The sequence below is a fragment of the Pezoporus flaviventris genome, unplaced genomic scaffold (assembly GCF_033815535.1).
Source record: "Pezoporus flaviventris isolate CSIRO_AGI_PZ_B2104156 unplaced genomic scaffold, CSIRO_AGI_Pfla_v1 ptg000013l, whole genome shotgun sequence".
NCBI lineage: Eukaryota > Metazoa > Chordata > Aves > Psittaciformes > Psittacidae > Pezoporus > Pezoporus flaviventris.
Window position 1 is genome coordinate 35,893,723 of NW_026892561.1, and position 17,425 is coordinate 35,911,147.

The 17,425-nt window shown below is 37.0% G+C and overlaps 1 protein-coding gene across 1 annotated transcript in view; it reads left to right on the forward strand.

The window, feature by feature from the left end:
• The window catches only part of WWTR1 (WW domain containing transcription regulator 1), a 65,530-nt gene that overhangs the window by 20,066 nt on the left and 28,039 nt on the right, over positions 1-17,425 (forward strand). The gene's annotated exons all lie outside the window — the stretch shown is intronic.

Sequence of the window (17,425 nt, forward strand, 5' to 3'; positions counted from 1 at the left end):
GTATTACAGTATAAAAAGTTTAGAAATGTTTACTTAACTTCAGAAACATAGGTTTGAAAGAGCGCTTCTTATGAGTCTGCGATTATTCTACACCATGTGACACTGAAAGAAGAGCAGGGACTTGGAAAAGCAGTTTGGTGGTTACATAAGCAGCATGAAGCAGATTCGTTTTTATCTTTCTTATTTCTCTAAGCAATTCCATACTACTTGTACACGCATCACTTCCAGTGAAATCCGTAGAAGATTTGCTTCCACAAGCAGCAGACAATCTTGTAACACAGCTGTGAGCAGCCCTTTTTTTCAATGGCTCCTTCTGTCATTAAATAAATATGAAAAATAAGTGTGCATTGCATCACTGGCAAGCTGATAAAACTTCAGTACAGTTAACAGTCACAAAGTTGTTCCTGGCAATTTTTCAACACATTATTTTCTAAAATACTGAGAGATTTGAGGGGCTTGAAATTTAAAATAATTCTAGCTACCTCATAGCCACTGCTGTGGTGGGTATATATACATCCACAGTAATTTTATTCACCCAAGTAGTTATGTCTGTGATATAATGAATAATGAATGAAGCTTGTTGTCTAAACATTATTTTTAGTTGCTTATGTTGTAACTAAATCATTGGAGTAAATGCTTTTGCCAGAGGAATTCTGGCAAACTAGTTAAAGTCTTACTGACAAGATGTGAATCTTGGTCTCAGCAATTAGGAATTTGGGGGTTTGAGGAAAAAAAAGATATTTTAAGATCTAGTTTGGCTTTGCATGTTGATTGTTCTGTAGCCACTGGCATTTGTATTAGAATATAAAGATTGCACCCTGTAAAGTTCAGAGAGCAGAAGCTATTTGACTTGAAGCTTAATAAATGACCTGAAAGCTGAGGTTGTGAGAATGATCACTGCTTTGCACAAGTGTGTGTGTTTTGAGCCAGAGCTCTCAGTTTCCAGTGAAGGAGAATTGTGTGTTTGGGAAATACATTCTGCAAGCCAATTCATGTTATTGTTTGGAAACTCTGACCAAGCAGAACTGGAAAAAAGAGAGAGCTTGTCATAGGAAAAAGTTAGAACAACTGCTGTGCATTTGTGGGAAGAAATTCTAGAGCCTGTGGTAACACCATTTTGTTGTCTTTTTAAGAAATACTAGTCCCTGTATGATATCAAAGCCAGCAGGTAAACAGGAGTGCAGATATGCCTACTTTTGGAGTGGAAAATAATTTATTTCTGCAACAAAAACCTTTCACAAAAGTGTGATTGGATATACTGCAATGATCTGAAGCTCTTGACAGTTATTCTTCAAATTACAAAGAGAACAGTACATGATGATTAGTTAAATAGCACAAGTAGGGTTTTATTGGCATTACGGTGATGAGTTCAACCCTATTGATTGATCAAAAGGGCACCAGTACTAGAAAGAAAATCCTATTTTTTTTAATGCACATACAAAATGTACAGTGCTCAGGAAACAACATTCCTGGTGACATTCTGATAGACTCTGAAAGCAAAATATGAAGTTAAAATCTAGACTGCAGAAGAGAATTCTGGGACCAAAGTTGTCTATGTCATATATTTCTCTGCCTCTGGCCAATGCAGTGGGGTACAACTTTAAAAGAGAGTTTTCCTATAACTTCACAGGGATTTTATGCCCTGTTTTGTTCAAAATCCTCCTCCTTGCATGGGCAGGATTTTGATGTATTTCCCTGTAAGGGGATTCTGCATAGTTGAAGGAGAGTTTCTTGTTTGTTTGTTTTTACTGGAATGCAGAATATGTTAAAATAATAATAGCTTGTCTAGAAATGCCAGCTTGGTAGTAAAAGCCTATTAGATTGGGCTCCTCCTCCCTTTCTTGCTGCAAGACAGCACCATGTTGTATTTCATGTGTGTAATCCCTGATTGTTCATAAATATGATCACTTTTGATACGGCTTTTATATTGGTGAATAAAGGCATTCATAACAAAACCTGATTATAGCCCTCCAGCTCAAGTGGGGACAGTTAATTATTTTTCATAACCTACAGAACAATAACCTATAGAACAATAACCTATAGAACAATATAATTTCATGAATCTGAAAATGTCATGCATCCGTCTCTCACAAAGGAGTATTTTGTCTTCACATGATTACATTTTCCCCAAAAATAAGATAAACGTGGTTTTAATAGAATCATTAATACATCTCTTTAAATATGAGTGCTACAGGCACTCATCAAGTAAACAAATGCATTAATGCCATTATATATTGTATACATTAAAAAATCCCAGAAGAATGTTCTATATAATAGTTTCATTTAGTACCTTTTCTCCTTTCTCTCCAGAATTGGGATTTCATCCAATTCTAAAGGTTAAGTTGTCAGTAGAACTCAAAGGGTGTTTTGTTTCCATTTGTATAACTAGTTTAATGTTTTTTAAGTCTTCAGCATATAGGAACAATGGAATCAGTCAGTTACAGGGGAGCTTAGCGGGACATTCTTAAAAGTTCTCTTCACAGTAGCAAATAATGCTGAAACTAATTCAGGAAAAGAGCAACTCTTTTCACTGAAGAAGTTATTTTAATTAGTACTTAGCATAGGATAATAAATATTCAGATACTTATGTAATGTGCCGGCCTCAAGATTAGAAATTACGATGCAGTAGGAGAACAAAGTCCATGGTTCAATCAGTTTAATAATTACATTGTGTCTCCTTGTTAAAGCTTCATGAAATTTTCATGAAACATTATTGGTGTCTGAAAAAGCAAGTGCCATGAATTTTATGAGCTAAACCTGCAGGTTGAAATACTGTAGACTGTCACTCGAGCCTACTGCAGTAGTGAATAGTTGAACTGTTAAATGTTAGTTATTAATTTCTGTACTTTCAAAGGAGAAGTGATTGAGATACTGGGGTTTGTTTATGTGCTTTTAGTGATATAATAAATGATAAAATCTTACTCTTTTCAACTGTTGACATGAACAATATAAATGAAATCAACAGCATGCAGCTTTAGCTCTTTTGCCTAATAGGTATTTTCTCTTAATACATATATTTTTGATAAAATATTACAAAATATTTATATAATTTTGCCTTTGAGAAAGGCAGACTTTTTTGCTTTCCCAATTAATAGCGAGTAATGTCAGCAGATAATTAAAATGCCAAAGCTAGAAAATAATACTTAACAGCTGTTCTGGCTGCCTACCACCAGTTGGTTCCAGGATCTCAGTAGAGGCCACCCGGAGTGCTTTGCAGCAGCTGTAAACAGGGACTAGCTGTACTGGCTTAGTCCTGAGTGCCAGTATGTATTTGAAGAGTGTCCTAAGAATAGGCAAATGTCTTCCATTGAAGAGAGGGAAGTTGTACAAGTTCATACTAAAAATCTAGTAAAGCACATGTTTGTTGATGTCTGGTTTTGGTATAAATGAAGATATCAGGGTAGATTTCCATTAATCTTTACCATTCTTCCCTCTTCTGTCAGAAATCACTTGTTATTTCTCACATATTTTCTTAGAGGAGATGTAACCCATCTAAAAATAAAGGTACATTCCTTTTGCATGTATGAAAAAGTGATAGAATTCCTTGATTTACCTGGAAGAGGACCAGACCTATCAACTTTTCATTATATGATGTTAGAAAATGAGAGGGTAATGGAGAAATACTTGTTCTGCAGATAATATTCACTTTAATGTGGTTGTTACAGGTGATAAATCGACAAGAGAAGGATGTGATAAATGTCTGTGGGGAATGCCATTTTTACCCATTGTTTGCTGAAAATATTTTTGGGAATTACTGTTTCTTCACAAGATAGCCTAAAGAAAGTCTTCATCTTCTGTCCATCTTAGTGCTTGCTGTATGAAAATTGGTTTTTATCTCTATTTAACTGCTTGAAAGGGTATATGTGTTTGAAAGAGCTCCCTGGCCTATACTAATGCCACCCTCCCCCTGCCCCACCATGATTTCTAAGTATGCCAGGCACTCAGTGATAGCTGATGTGTTTCAAACACGAAAGCAATACCTACTTTGTAAGGTCAGGGCCTAGATGTTTAAAAGTGCTTCCTGAAGTTACTGGATACTTTGAAATATGTTGTACTGATCTATAAAATGAAACAGCCTTACAAAACTGAAGGATAATCTGAAGTTGCACTGTGGCATTATCGTTTAAAGACAGTTTATTACATCTGTCACTAGAATGGAGTTGAGAATTTCATAGTAAATACAGGATGAAGCTGTGTGCTAGCTAAAGAAAATACTTAATAGCATGTCAGTAACTGAGCCTTTGAATAGTCCACGCACTTAGTAAGTAAAGCAGGCACACTCTGCAAAACTAGCATATAATTATATAACTATCAATGGTATCACAATGCACAACCATGAGAGGACCAAAAGAAGCTAACAATGTTATTGTGTTTCATTGTATTAAACTTTCTGCATTCCTTTTTTTTTTTTTTGTGCAATATAAGCTAAAAGAGAAGACTAAGACAACTACAAACGTAATTAAATCGATGTTTTGTCTGCATAGTCTGGCATGTAAACTGTCTATGCCAATAAAGATTTTTCTCCAAATATGTTCTTTATGGGCTCATGCCAGGATGAAGCTCATTGTTTAACAGTATGTGATTGAAATCTTAATTTAACTCAGTCCCATTTCCTCTTAAGTTTGCATTTAACAGAGCTGTAAACAAGTGACAAGCCGTAAAAACTGGGGTATCCTACTGAATTTATGTCATGATCTTCAAGCTTTAATGTTCAAAGAGAAGTCTGTCTTATGTGTTTGTGAGGTAGTTCCCACTTTGTGGGAACCATTGCAGTCTACTTGCTTTAGTTACCAGATGCACAGGTAGGTGCTGTTAAGACATGGTGCTGTAGTTTCTGTAAAGCCTTTCTGTGTTATGATGAGAGGCAGAGCTTGGTTCTTGAAATTTTCCAGTCCGTGCTGAGAGAAAGGGAAAAGAAGCATCATAAAGGAAAAGGAATCCAACTGCATGCTACATGTCTCACACAGTCACCAAATCACGTCCTGCCCTTCTTTTGTACATATAATGACCATGGAGAAGACAGAATATTTTAAAGGAAATATAAAATATTTCTATTTTATTATGTATATTTTTGCATATATAAAAATTATACTGTATGTGTTATATATTTATATATAAATTACAGTATATCCAATACTAAAGGTTCACCTTTTGAAACTAAAGCTACTTGAACTTGAGAATTAAGACAGTATTTTGTTAATAATTAAGAACAGGGTTTAATCTAGGATTCTTACAAAGAAGCATTCGCAAATTCTCTTACTAAGGGAGCATGTAGCAGATGTACAGTTTTCTTACTAGAGACAATCTAAAATGTTTCTCAGTTACTTGTTTTAATGAACAATGAAGTCTTCCCCCTTTCAGGATTGGGAAGATGACAGCAATAACTGAAGTCTGCAGAACCAGCAGGTGTTGGTGTAAAATAACCTTGGTAAGACATGGGGCAGGGACTGTGCTGAGGGTGACAGGCTGCGTGTGGTCTGTTGAGGAGGAGTTCTGGCCAGTCCTCCCACTGGTTCCAACAGCTGCCATAAGCTCCTGTAAAATACCACTTAATTATAGAATTTCCTTGATCCTTTTCATTCCCTTCAGAGATTCCTGGCCACTTCCTTGATCAAACTAGCCACCTTAAGTCAAGGCATTCATGGTGGTATTACAGTGGCTCTGCTGCCGCTGTGATCCTCAGAGAGCTGTTGGTGTTTCCGTACTGAACAGTGGGTTTGGAGGTTTCTGAACACACCGATAAATGTAACTGCACTTGGTAAGCATTTAAAAATACTCATTTGTGAGTTAATTTTTTGCCCAAAGCAGCGTTTCTAATTTTCTGTGCACAGTAGGTCTCACTGTTTTCCTCCTGAAGTTTCCTAGGAGCAGACACTAGGTCTGGAAATTTGAAGTGTGTGAGGAAAATAAGCGTAAAGGTTTCTGTAATAAAAATGGGACTTTTTATATGCACAGTCATTTTTTTTTTTTTTTTGCATCCTAATTGTTACACAGGGCTACATACTTGTATATGATTTTTTCCATTTACCTTAAAGGGGTAAAATTCTGCAGGTCACTTCATGTGATTTTTGGATGGTGAACTGGATTCTTGTGACTTTTTTTTTTAATCAGACTGTACTAAGTAGATTCCATTTATTTAGATTCTAATGATGGGGTTTGAATTCTCTGTTTAATGACAAAGAATACTGGTCCTGTGGTCTTTCCTTTCATGCTTATTCACTTGCACAATGTCGGAGATACAATATAGTAAAAGACCTTCATGGTCCTGATGCTGGGATTTTTTTTAGCACAATTTCTGTGGGACTTGGACACACACACATGGGGTAATTATTTCTAAAGCTAAAAATCATTTTGTTCAATTCGTATCTTAAGTTTTTCTCACCAATGACTGCAAGGCATAAAGGTCACTTGAGAGCTAAGAGCTTTTAGAAGCTGATGATACTAAACTTTTACAGATGAACAAGATTCTGTGAGGCTAGGGAAGCAGCCTCAAGAAATATGCTTTAAAACAAATCATGACTTCAGACTCCAGTTGTGTTCACCTAGCATTTGAAAACTTGAAAACTTTAACTAGTAGAATTGGTCAGTTGGCTTTTCAAAATGTTCATTCCATCTACATTATAATGAAAAAACAGTGAGCTAATTTGGTATCCTTATACTTTAGTTCTTACAGCCACCTGTCAAGAAATAACTGTGACATGAAAAAAAAGCGAGACTTAAAATAGATTTCACTTGATGTGAACTGCAGGTGGAAAAATAGCTTTTACCATGTCTTTAACAATGCCATATCTAGGAAAAAAAGCCATAAAATTTATGCTGCATATGAAGCCTGGAAGAAGCTTTTTTTGAAATATTAAAATTTAGTAAAGCTCAGAGAGTAGAAAGAAAATTTCTCGTAAACAGCTTTTATGTCAAAACTGGTTTGGAGCTCAAAACATATTTATGTTGTCTCTAACAGTTAAGTGAAAAACAAACCAGATTGTTCCAAACTCATAATCTGTGAACAACCAGAATCTAATGTTTCCCAATTCACTCAAGTAGAACAAAGGTTGTGAAAACCTAGGCAGAGTTTATAGTCTAAAAAAAAAGGATTTTCACGTTGACCACTGAGAGTACCAGATATACACTACTTTTTTTAACCTTTTTCAAATATTTTATCAAGAAGACACAGGTTTTATATGTTTGTTTATTTCTGTTTCTTAGTAGGTTATTTCCTTTCTCTCTAGTCTACAGGACAGCTCACCAAACTCCCAAATCTGTTTGTCTGTTTCCCTTTTAATAGACAGGATCTTTAAAACAATCTGTGCTAAAAAGCCATCGAAAGCTGATTTTGTGCAGTTGTGAAGTCAAACCCTAGTAAAAGGGACTAGTGTGAAATTTGTTTATAAGTAGAGCAAGGGAGAAAATATTTAAGCATCTTTAGGAATTTTGAGGGAGCTTACAAGGCAAAGCCACCTAGGATGGTCCTTTCAATTGAGAGAGTTGCAAAAGAAACCCCAAAAGCACAAACCCAAAAACCTTGTCTGCTTATGGCAAATTGGAGAGAGAGATCAAGCCACAGCTAGATAAGCAAAGGATATAGGGAGGGGAATGAAATGATAAAGTACTGTGAAATTGACTGGGTGCCAACTGTCAAGTGCATTGACTGTTCTAAAATGAGTATTCTTTTTGAACTGAACTTGGAATAACAGAAAACCTGTGAACTATGCAGATGGGACTGATGTGGTAAAAGATACTGTTATATAAAAGGTACTGGGAAATTGAGAACAAGGTACTCTATGTGAATACTCTCCTGTAGGAGAGGAAATGAGGGACTGTTTCAGTGGGATTTACTGTCTACCCTCAGGCAGTTGACAGGGTTTTTTTTTAATGCACGAATGCACTGGGGCTGATGTGTGCAGTAAGCAATTGACATTTATGATTTGGTGCAAAATGAAAATAGAGCTAGTAGGTACCACCATAATTAATGAGTAAGCTAACACATTAGTTCTCAATTGGTATGTGCAAAATAAAGTCTTGATTTGCTCTTGATACTATTTGTTTATTTTTAATGTGAATGTACATATGAATCCACACACCCCTGAAGTAAGTTTATGTGCATTCAGCAGCACATACAAACACACTTCTATTTAGCAATTGCCTGTTGTGTTGCGAGGTTAGTCCTCTCATCTCCTTTGGCCAAGGAGTGAGTACCAGAAGGTCTGAGGGGTGCAGTACACTGAACAGGCCCTGGCTTGTCTTATAAGAGAAACAACAACATTAATAGTGATAATACAGATTACTTTTATCTCTGCCGTAAGTCACCATATTAGATTATAAAAGACAGTTGCTGAAAAATAGGTGAGAAGACTTTGCATGTTTAAAGGTAAGAAAGTGCAACTGCTTGAGCCTACAGTTATTTCCTTATTGAGGGCTCTTTACAACCCACTTAATTTTGTGAATCTGGATTAGGGTGCAGCCCCACAAAATTGTAGCGTAACTGAAGGAGGGAGGCAGCAAACTGCATTGGGAGTGCACAGATAAATGCCCAGGGGTGGTGAGCTCTTGTGTCAGAATAGCTGTTGAGGGGGAAGTTGCATGCAGGTCTCTGCATGCAAAGAAGGCCTTATTTCTAGGCAGCTGATGTTTTATCTAGCCCAGCGTGAAAGTCCATGAGGAAATGTGTAAAGAGTTCCTGCCTTGACCAATCACTCCAACTTTTGTAGCAACACTTAAATTGTGCTAAACTGATCCAGTATATTAATAATTATTTTTATTAGTTCTATTTTTAATCTGGATCTCTCCGCTAATTTTGAGTTGCTGGCCATAGCTTAAGCTAATTGTACCAGATGAACTGAGGAGGTAGCAGAAGATGGGAATGAGCAAGGTGCAGGACTGACTGTGACACTGACCTCACAAAATGTACTGCAGAACTTTAAATGCTGCTGAACCTTTTATGTTTTGAAGGGCTGAATGCTGTCAGCCTTGTGGATTAGGCCTCTACACAGATGAAAGTATTAATGAAAAAAACCCATGATTTTTTCTTTCTTCTTTCCGCCAGTTGTCTTCAGCCTGCGCTGGGGCTATGCTGGTTGGTGGTCACGTTGAAGGTGGACCGCTCGTGTGGGTTGTGCGACCTCAGGAGTCCTGGGCCACCTGACTTGTGATACTAATGGTTGCTTTCATCAGGACCAAAGAGAGGGACAAAATGACAAACTTTTCTTCAGGGGAAAAAGTCCACCTTGCCTAGGGAGTGTGAGCCCTACTTGAGAGTATGACTGAGGCCCTGGCAGGGCAGAATCACAGAATAGTTAGGGTTAAAAAGGACCTTAGGATCATCTAGTTCCAACCCCCCTGCCATGGGCAGCGACGGGAGGGCTGCTCCTGCAGTTACTGGGAGCATCTCTGGTTTGTGTCAATAATTTGTTTTATACCAGCATGTTTTAAAGTAAGTTTCTAAGGCACTAAAAGCTTATACATAATGTCTCATTTGCTGCTAGATCCTGCATGATAATGGTTACTGAAATACTGTGTGGCTTGGCTGTGACTGTAGTTTTACCAGAAATTGCACTGCAGTACCATGAACAAGCTCACACAATAGACTGGGATGTTGTGGCCCCAAGGTATTTTTCTTAAATTTAAAAAACTTTCCATCTGTATAAAAGTGTATCTGTCACATCACACAGTGTCAAAGCACTGAATGGACTGTTGCTTGAGACAAGCTTCCTTTTTTTCCGTTTTTTGTTTACAAGGAACAGAGGGACAGAGAAAAAGTTGGGCAATGATTTGGCTCTGTTTGTAGAGATGTAAACAGATTTCCCAATGTTTAGCAATGGTGGTGTAGCCGGAAGCGGATGCCTGGAGGTGCTCCAAGGCAGTGTGAGTGGTGGCGGTGTTCAGAGCAGTTAATGAGTCAGAACATGAGGGCTGTTCATGCTCCTGAGTCATCAGCTTCCCGCTTGCCTTGAAGCAGCTTTACTTTGATGTGGCTCAGTCACAAAATTCATATGACAAAGCCCTGATAAAGGATCCCATACAAGTACTACAGCATTAGCCAAATTCTAAGGTTGTGTTATTTCAGGTGACAGTGCACTTATGGAATAATGTATTTCAAATTGGTTCATTCCCCTTAAACCTTTTTAGATGAACAGATCTGAATTCCCTAATACTGGAGAAAAAAAAAAGAGTCTGAAAATAGAACCTACTGATATACATTTGTTGTTGGAGTTAGTACAAGCAGAAAGAAAATTAGTATACTTCATGCTGCTGCTTGCTAATTTAAAATAACTGAGCTGCCTTGGCAAGGCTGCGGTGGATTAAAAAATGCAGTACACGGCAGTAGCACAAGTTCTGAAGAGCATTGACATTTCCAAGTGGGAAGCAGATACCCCAACAGGAAGCATTTAGCGAAAGCCTACAGTACAACAGGTGGAACACAGTCAAAAGTCCTAGTAAATTACTGAGTTGTTTACATCCAAACTTTGCTTTATTTTTTCTCTGATGAGAGGCCACCATTGGAAAATAATTTACCACTTACTGAGCTTGTGCATCATAGCAGTTTTTATGGGTGTGAATGCTATGATTTGGGCAGCTTGGGGTGCCATTTATAATAGCATGTTCTCTGTCATACTTGACAGATACTCAGAGTATCTCATGTGAGTGGTAAATATTTAACTTCCCTGATTTCAGTGGAAACACTGAAACTTCTTGTTGTCTATGAAGACCCTCCATCAGTCTGATCTGTGATGCAGAAATAGAAATTAAAATTAATGTCCCTTCTTTCCTAGCCTGCTTATTTATGAATTAAGACCTTGTTGAGAAATGGCCTACTCTGATACTAGGATTTATAGGAAGAAGAAATGCAAAGATTGCTTCTGAAAAACTTAAATATGAGAATTTGAATATGTATTTTGGGACTACCTTGTCATGTGTTGGAATATTTGTCAAATAAGAACCTTACAGGAACAAGTCTTAAAAGTTTGTTGTTTCTACGTAGCAGTTCTTGCTACTTCATAGTGAAGCTTCCGTAGTATAGATTAGGCAAGATTTCTTTAAAGTTTGGGGATTTTCCTCTTTGGATTCATACACATGTAATGGAGACGCCGCCAAAATTTATAGCAAAGGACTGTTTTACCAGTTCTGTTCCAAACTCTCAGGTTGTCTTTTTGGATAATGTGTGTAGACAATAAACAGAAAATGGGGTACAATAAAATATGTTTGCAATAAAAAATATTACCTGTTATTAAATAGGTAATAAAAGAGTAAATAATTGTATATTTGGACCATTCATAAATCAGTCTTTTTCAGAATTGTTCTTACACTGAGTTTCAGCTTCATCTTTGGTTGAGAAAGTATAATAATACTTGTTACAGAAAGCATTTGTTTTTATTCATACACATCTTTAAACCAAGATGTGTTACTATTCCGTCTCCTATTTTCTTCTCCCCCTGCCTTTCAGGGGAAAAAAAAAATTATTATATGTATAACTTTGGAGCTATTTTACGAAAAGCTTTTGAAACAAAAATGTTATTGGCATTTGCAGAAAACGATGCAAAAACGAAAAGCATAGATTAGCATTGTAGAAAAATATTTTTTTCTCAAGGGAAGTGAAAACCTCTTAGAAGTTACAGAAACAGAATATAACTCTTAGGACTGAATGAAAGATATTTTTGTGGTGTTTATTAATTTAGACAAATGTAATGTAACAGGTTATCTTTCTGTATAGACACTTGAAAACCACAGTTAATGTGTAAAGTAATTTATAACAATATAATTTCATTGATAAAGTGGGTAAAACTAGTATGCAAGTCAGTGCCATGGCGACACTTAGACCAGGGGTTTAATGCTTTATTCTCTGCCCAGTACCCAGGCAGAGCTCAGATGTTGGAAAAAGTACAGATTTTACTGTCTTACAAGCAGGTCATCCATGAGGTACAGTTTAGCAATGAAGACAAGATTTCTATCACATGTAACTTGCTTTTGTCTAAAGCTTTGTTTTTTGTCTTGTTGTAGGCCATCTGATCTATGCCAAGAAAACAATCCTGGGTTTAACAGTTTTGGAAATAATAAACCAAGGAACAGATGGATTGATAGAATCCCAGATAAGGATATTTAGGGGTGCTCTCTGTAGTGTTTTTCTTTCTTGTGTACAGATACACATTGCAGAGCTGAATAAATGGTCTTGATTATATTGAAATTTCACATGTATAAGGGACATTATTTTTTTTTCCAGGGTGGAAACAAATGGTGAAAGGGTGTGGTTTCATAATTAGCAATGTTGCTCTTCCGCCACTAAGCCTGTGAATTTCCTCTCCCTTCATCATGCAGCTGTATAGCTGGTTGGATGAGAGGCCAGCAAAAAACAAATCACAAAACAGAAAATAATAAGAAATCAGTAGTGTTAGCTGTAAGGGTTTGCTTAGCCTGATTTGGCAGGCTGCATGACTACAGGATCACTACTGTCAAGCCAAGAAAAGGGCTGAGAACACACGGCTGGGGACGTGGGACTTCCCCTCTCAGCAGCAGCATGGACTTGGGTTGTCCTCAGCCAGTCATGAAATCACAGCTTCACCAAGATCAAATTGTATCATACTTTTTAAACAAAACCTCAGAGCTAAACGGTACTCTCACTCCTGCTCATTGTGACCAGATCTGATCTGGCTGCTCAAACAGGGTGTGCATTACTTGAACATTTGCAACAAGGTTACAGATGGGAGCAGCCTGTCATTTGGTAAGCGTACCCAGGTAACTGTCTTTGAATTGGATTTAGTGATGAAGGTCCATAATTTTAGGGTAGTATTCTACATTTTAGTGTTTGAAATCTACCTGTAATGTTTAATGTATTACCCACTGGCCTTTAATAGAAATAGGGTGTTCCAAATTGAATTTTTTTCAGTTCTGATACCCAGGAGGCTGTAAGAATCTCAAAAAAGGCTAATTCCTGTCACTGATACATTTTCTTTTATTCTTCTGTAAAAATAAAAAGGTATTGCACCAAAATCTTTTGTTCCAGTATAAATCCGATACATTTAAGTGGAACAAACCCGGTACCTGCTTCTGCAAACGTTTGATGTAACCTTTTTGATACCTGTACAGAAATCAAGGGGCAAGATTTATATAAGCAGTGTAAGAGTGGGGGAGGCATTTCTGTCCTGAAACCAAGCCCTTTATTTTAGAATCATAGTGTGATTTTAGAGAATGTTGGGTTTTCAATTCTACTATCTTAAGCTGTTAAATAAGCATTGTCTAATGTTTAACAGCCTTTTCTTTAATAACTGGATAAAACCAAACCGGTTTAGTGGTCATAGTAATAAATTGTAGCAACAGCCAGTCATTACTTGATCTTGAATCATAATATCAATGCCATATTTGAGGGTTCTGTTTCAGACAATCTGTCTGCATGTTTTTTTAATGAAGAAGATGTGTTCATACACTGCCAGGATGGTCCCAAGGAGGGTAAGCAAGGCCACTTCTGGGTCTTGGCAATGGCTGCTAAGGAGTTATCATGTTTACACATAAAATTCCCATGTTTTGTTTTATTTTAAATTCAGCTGGATTCCTTAAGGGCTATGATCCTTAAATTTTTGATCAATTTTCAGCTCTTCTGTAAATTAGGAAGCTCTGCTAAATGGTTGTCATTGCCATGCTTCTTGCATGTGTAACTCGGGTATGGATTGTTTTCTCAATCAGAAGGATCAAACAGATTTTGAACAAAAGCAGTATTATTTTTCAGGTACAGTTTCATGTCTGGTTGCTTTTGATAGCAATTTGCAGAACATTTTAATATTTTATTGTCATGACTTTTATGTGAGAATAGGTTTTATGAATTTATTAAAACTTGATGGAGTGTTTTTAAATTTGCAACTCTTATTTCAAGTGAAAAAGGAGAAAATCTGCAAGGCAATAAAAATACATCCGAGAAAGACACTAACTTAGAAAATACTTCCTTAGTATTGATTGTAGATTATGTGTTTCTTCATGCTTTGTGCTGGCTTGATGCTGGTTGCCTTGGATTAATGCCAACTGCCTCAGTATGTTGGTAAATCAGAAAAGACGTGTACTTCAGGGAAAGCAAATGACAGATCTCTTCCTCATAATCCTTTGTAGGCAGGACATTTTAAGTGGGCATATTTAAAAAAAGGAAAGGGATGAAAAATTGTCCTCTGGTACAATGTGGAAAAAAGCTCCTTTACAGAATGTCGTGGTTTAAGCCCAGCCAGTAACTCAGAACCGCACAAACGCTCGCTCATTCCTCCACCTTCTTCCTCCCCCTGCTCCCGGAGGGATAGGGAAGAGAATCAGAAGAATGTAACTCCCAAGGTTTGAGATAAGAACAGTCCAGTAACTAAGGTATAACACAAAGCACTGCTGCTACCACCAAGAATAATAATGATAAGGGGAATAACAAGGGAAGAGAATACAACCACTCACCACCCGCCGACCGATACCCAGTCAGACCCGAGCAGTGATCTGGCCCTTCTGGGTAACTGCCCCCAGTTTATATACTGGGCATGACATACTGTGGTATGGGATAGTCCTCTGGCTAGTCTGGGTCAGGTGTCCTGTCTCTGCTTCCTCCCAGCTTCCCCTCTTCCCTGGCAGAGCATGAGACTCAGAAAGTCCTTGGTCAGAGTAAACATTACTGAGTAGTAACTAAAAACATCAGTGTTATCAGCGCTGTTCCCAGGCTGAAAGTCAAAAACACAACACTGCACCAGCTAATAAGGAGGAGAAAAATGATTGCTACTGCTGAACCCAAGACACAGAGTTACTGCTCATTTCATCCTAATGTGGTGATCAGAAACCAAGTACTTCAACAGGAGGTGTTATGAAAAATGTTTTTGTAAAAGAGTAACTATTGCTTGACCCTTTGGCTTTTAAAGTATACTGAGGATAACACTAAACATGATACTGTTCTTATATAATTTTTTTCAAAGTTATTACTTTGACAAGTTTTGCTGAGCTGATAATTTTACTGTCAGTGCTATATAAACTGAATTGCTGAAGGACATTTCTAATGACTGCTGTTACCTAAACCCTGTATGATTTATTTTTGTTTTTACAGTTTCAATAAAGTCAACCCAATGGCTCTGTGTAAAAAGTGTAAGACAAAGAAATTAATAATTATTGTAATGGACTGCCAGCTGCAACCAAGCATTCCTGATACCATGCTCTTTCCTAAATATCTGCCATGCAGTATCTGTGCAAAATGAAGAGCATGACCTATTTTCCATTGGCATCTGTAAAACTTCTGGTGAATTCAGTGTTTCAGCCTTTTGCTGTGTTTGATGACCTTCTTGGTAAAAAAATGCTTCCTGATTATATCAAGTCTGAACCTCCCTTGGTGGATACAGCTTTGAACCATTCCCACATATCCAGTCCTTTGGTACCAGGAAGAAGAGCTCAGCACCTCCCTCTCCATGTCCCCCTCTCTGGAAGCTGTAGAGAGCAATGAGGTCAAGGTTGTCCCTCAGCCTCTTTTTCTCCAAATGAGACAAACCCAGAGTCCTCAGCCATTCCTCATAGGACATGTCCTGGCACCAGCAAAACAACATGAACATCAAACTGTATTTTGAGATAAGTTTCACACAGAGATGGTGGGTGGTGTGGAGTTCCCTTTGTCCACAGCTATGGAGAGCTTCCTGCTGAAAAGAACTTTGATAACACAACAGAATTTTGAAGTTGACCATTTTGGTATTCTAGTGTGGCTTTTTGTTAAGAGCACTTCTGGTTATCACTTGCCATACATAATTGACAGTTCTAGTGGAAGGTTTTGGGTTTGTAGTTAGAGTGAGGAATATATTCAAACAAGTTACAGATTGCTTAATACAACTGATTTCATAAATACTTTAACTTGTGCTTTAAGTTTTCCTAACAGGTATTTGTGCTTTCATTTTTTAAGAGAGTAACATTACAGGGAAAAAAGTCTAATTTAATTTTAAGCTTTCTGCTTAAATTTTACAGTGTTTTTATAAAACCCCCCAAAACAACAAAAAACCTCAAACAAACAAAACCCAAACCAAAAACCCAAACCAGCATTGTAAAGTGAGAAATGTTTTTACATAAGCTTCATCAAGACAGTATTAATTACATCACTAAAACTCATGTTTACAAACATGTTTCACACTGCCTGGGCAAAAAAATCTTTTGTATTGCATGTTGATATTCCAAAATTTACAGCTTTCATGTAAGTGTAGCTTCTTTATTTGAATTAAAATGCCAAAAAACCAAAACAGTGAAACGGTTTTTCATCTCCTTTAGGACTTAACAGAAAACATTGCCCAAATTATTGTTCTAGCAGCATCTTTCATTCAGGATAACATTTTTTAATTTTGGAAAAAGATCATTTAACTGAACTGGGTACAAGAATTCTTAGATTTGAAAAGTATGGGTAAAAAGAATGAAAGCTAAAATATAATAAAGGTTTTCAGTGAGGGTGCCTTAGTGCTAGGGAGAAGCAATGGAGGGTGGTTTCACTATGAATAATAACAGATATTCTAGAAGCTGTGAAGAAAGGAGGCAACTTGAAAGCTTAAAGGATGAGTCTTAGACAAGCATTGAAGTGAAAGCGTGATCTTCAGTTACAGTTTTGGAAGTGTACATTAAATGTAAAATATTAGGAAAAGAAAATTTCTACAAAGACTTTCAGTTTTTTAAAGAACTGAAAAATGGTTCAGGTTGGCGTTTTTGTCTGGTTTTTACTCCTGCTTGTAATTCACGTTTTTTTGGTAATACAAGAGGCCTACTAAAAAGAGTTTGGATGTGGTAACATCATAATAGATGGGAACTTGCATGTGAAGCGGTGCAGCTGATCAACTGAGCCTGAAGGTGTGGAGTGCTTATAGCAGTAATGGCAGTGCTAGTAATGTAGGTGAAAGCTGTGATGGGTTTGTGTTCAGTAAAGATGATGTTAGACCATGCTTTTATGAAAGTTGTACTGCAATAGTTTTCCAGACAGAGAATGCTTAAATTTTTATTCTTTACATGTTCTTCTTAAAGACTTACCTCTTTATACTTTTTCTAACAAAAAACAAATTGAGGAAAAACCCATCAAAGTCCAGCCAGTAATCAGTAGCCTGCTTATTCAGCTGGGTGAATGCTGGAGACAGAACCAGGCAGTCCCTAGATAGATACCAGACTATTGATTGCTTTAAGATAGTTCCTCTTTCTTTTCTTGCTTCAAATAGAATTTACATGCTGATCCTTAAAATCCTTGTCCTAATAAGTTTCTTTCAAAACTGATGCATTTCAGCAAAAACAATCAGTTGCAACAAAACCATAGTTCTTTTACTACTGTATTCTGTGTTAAAATGTTATACAGAGATCACACTTTATCTTTGTGTAAAATCTCATGCAGATTTATGTACTACTCCATTGATTTCAGACTAATATAAGTATATGAGGGTTTACAGTGGATAATTAAATAGTCTGGAAGATGAGTGTGTAT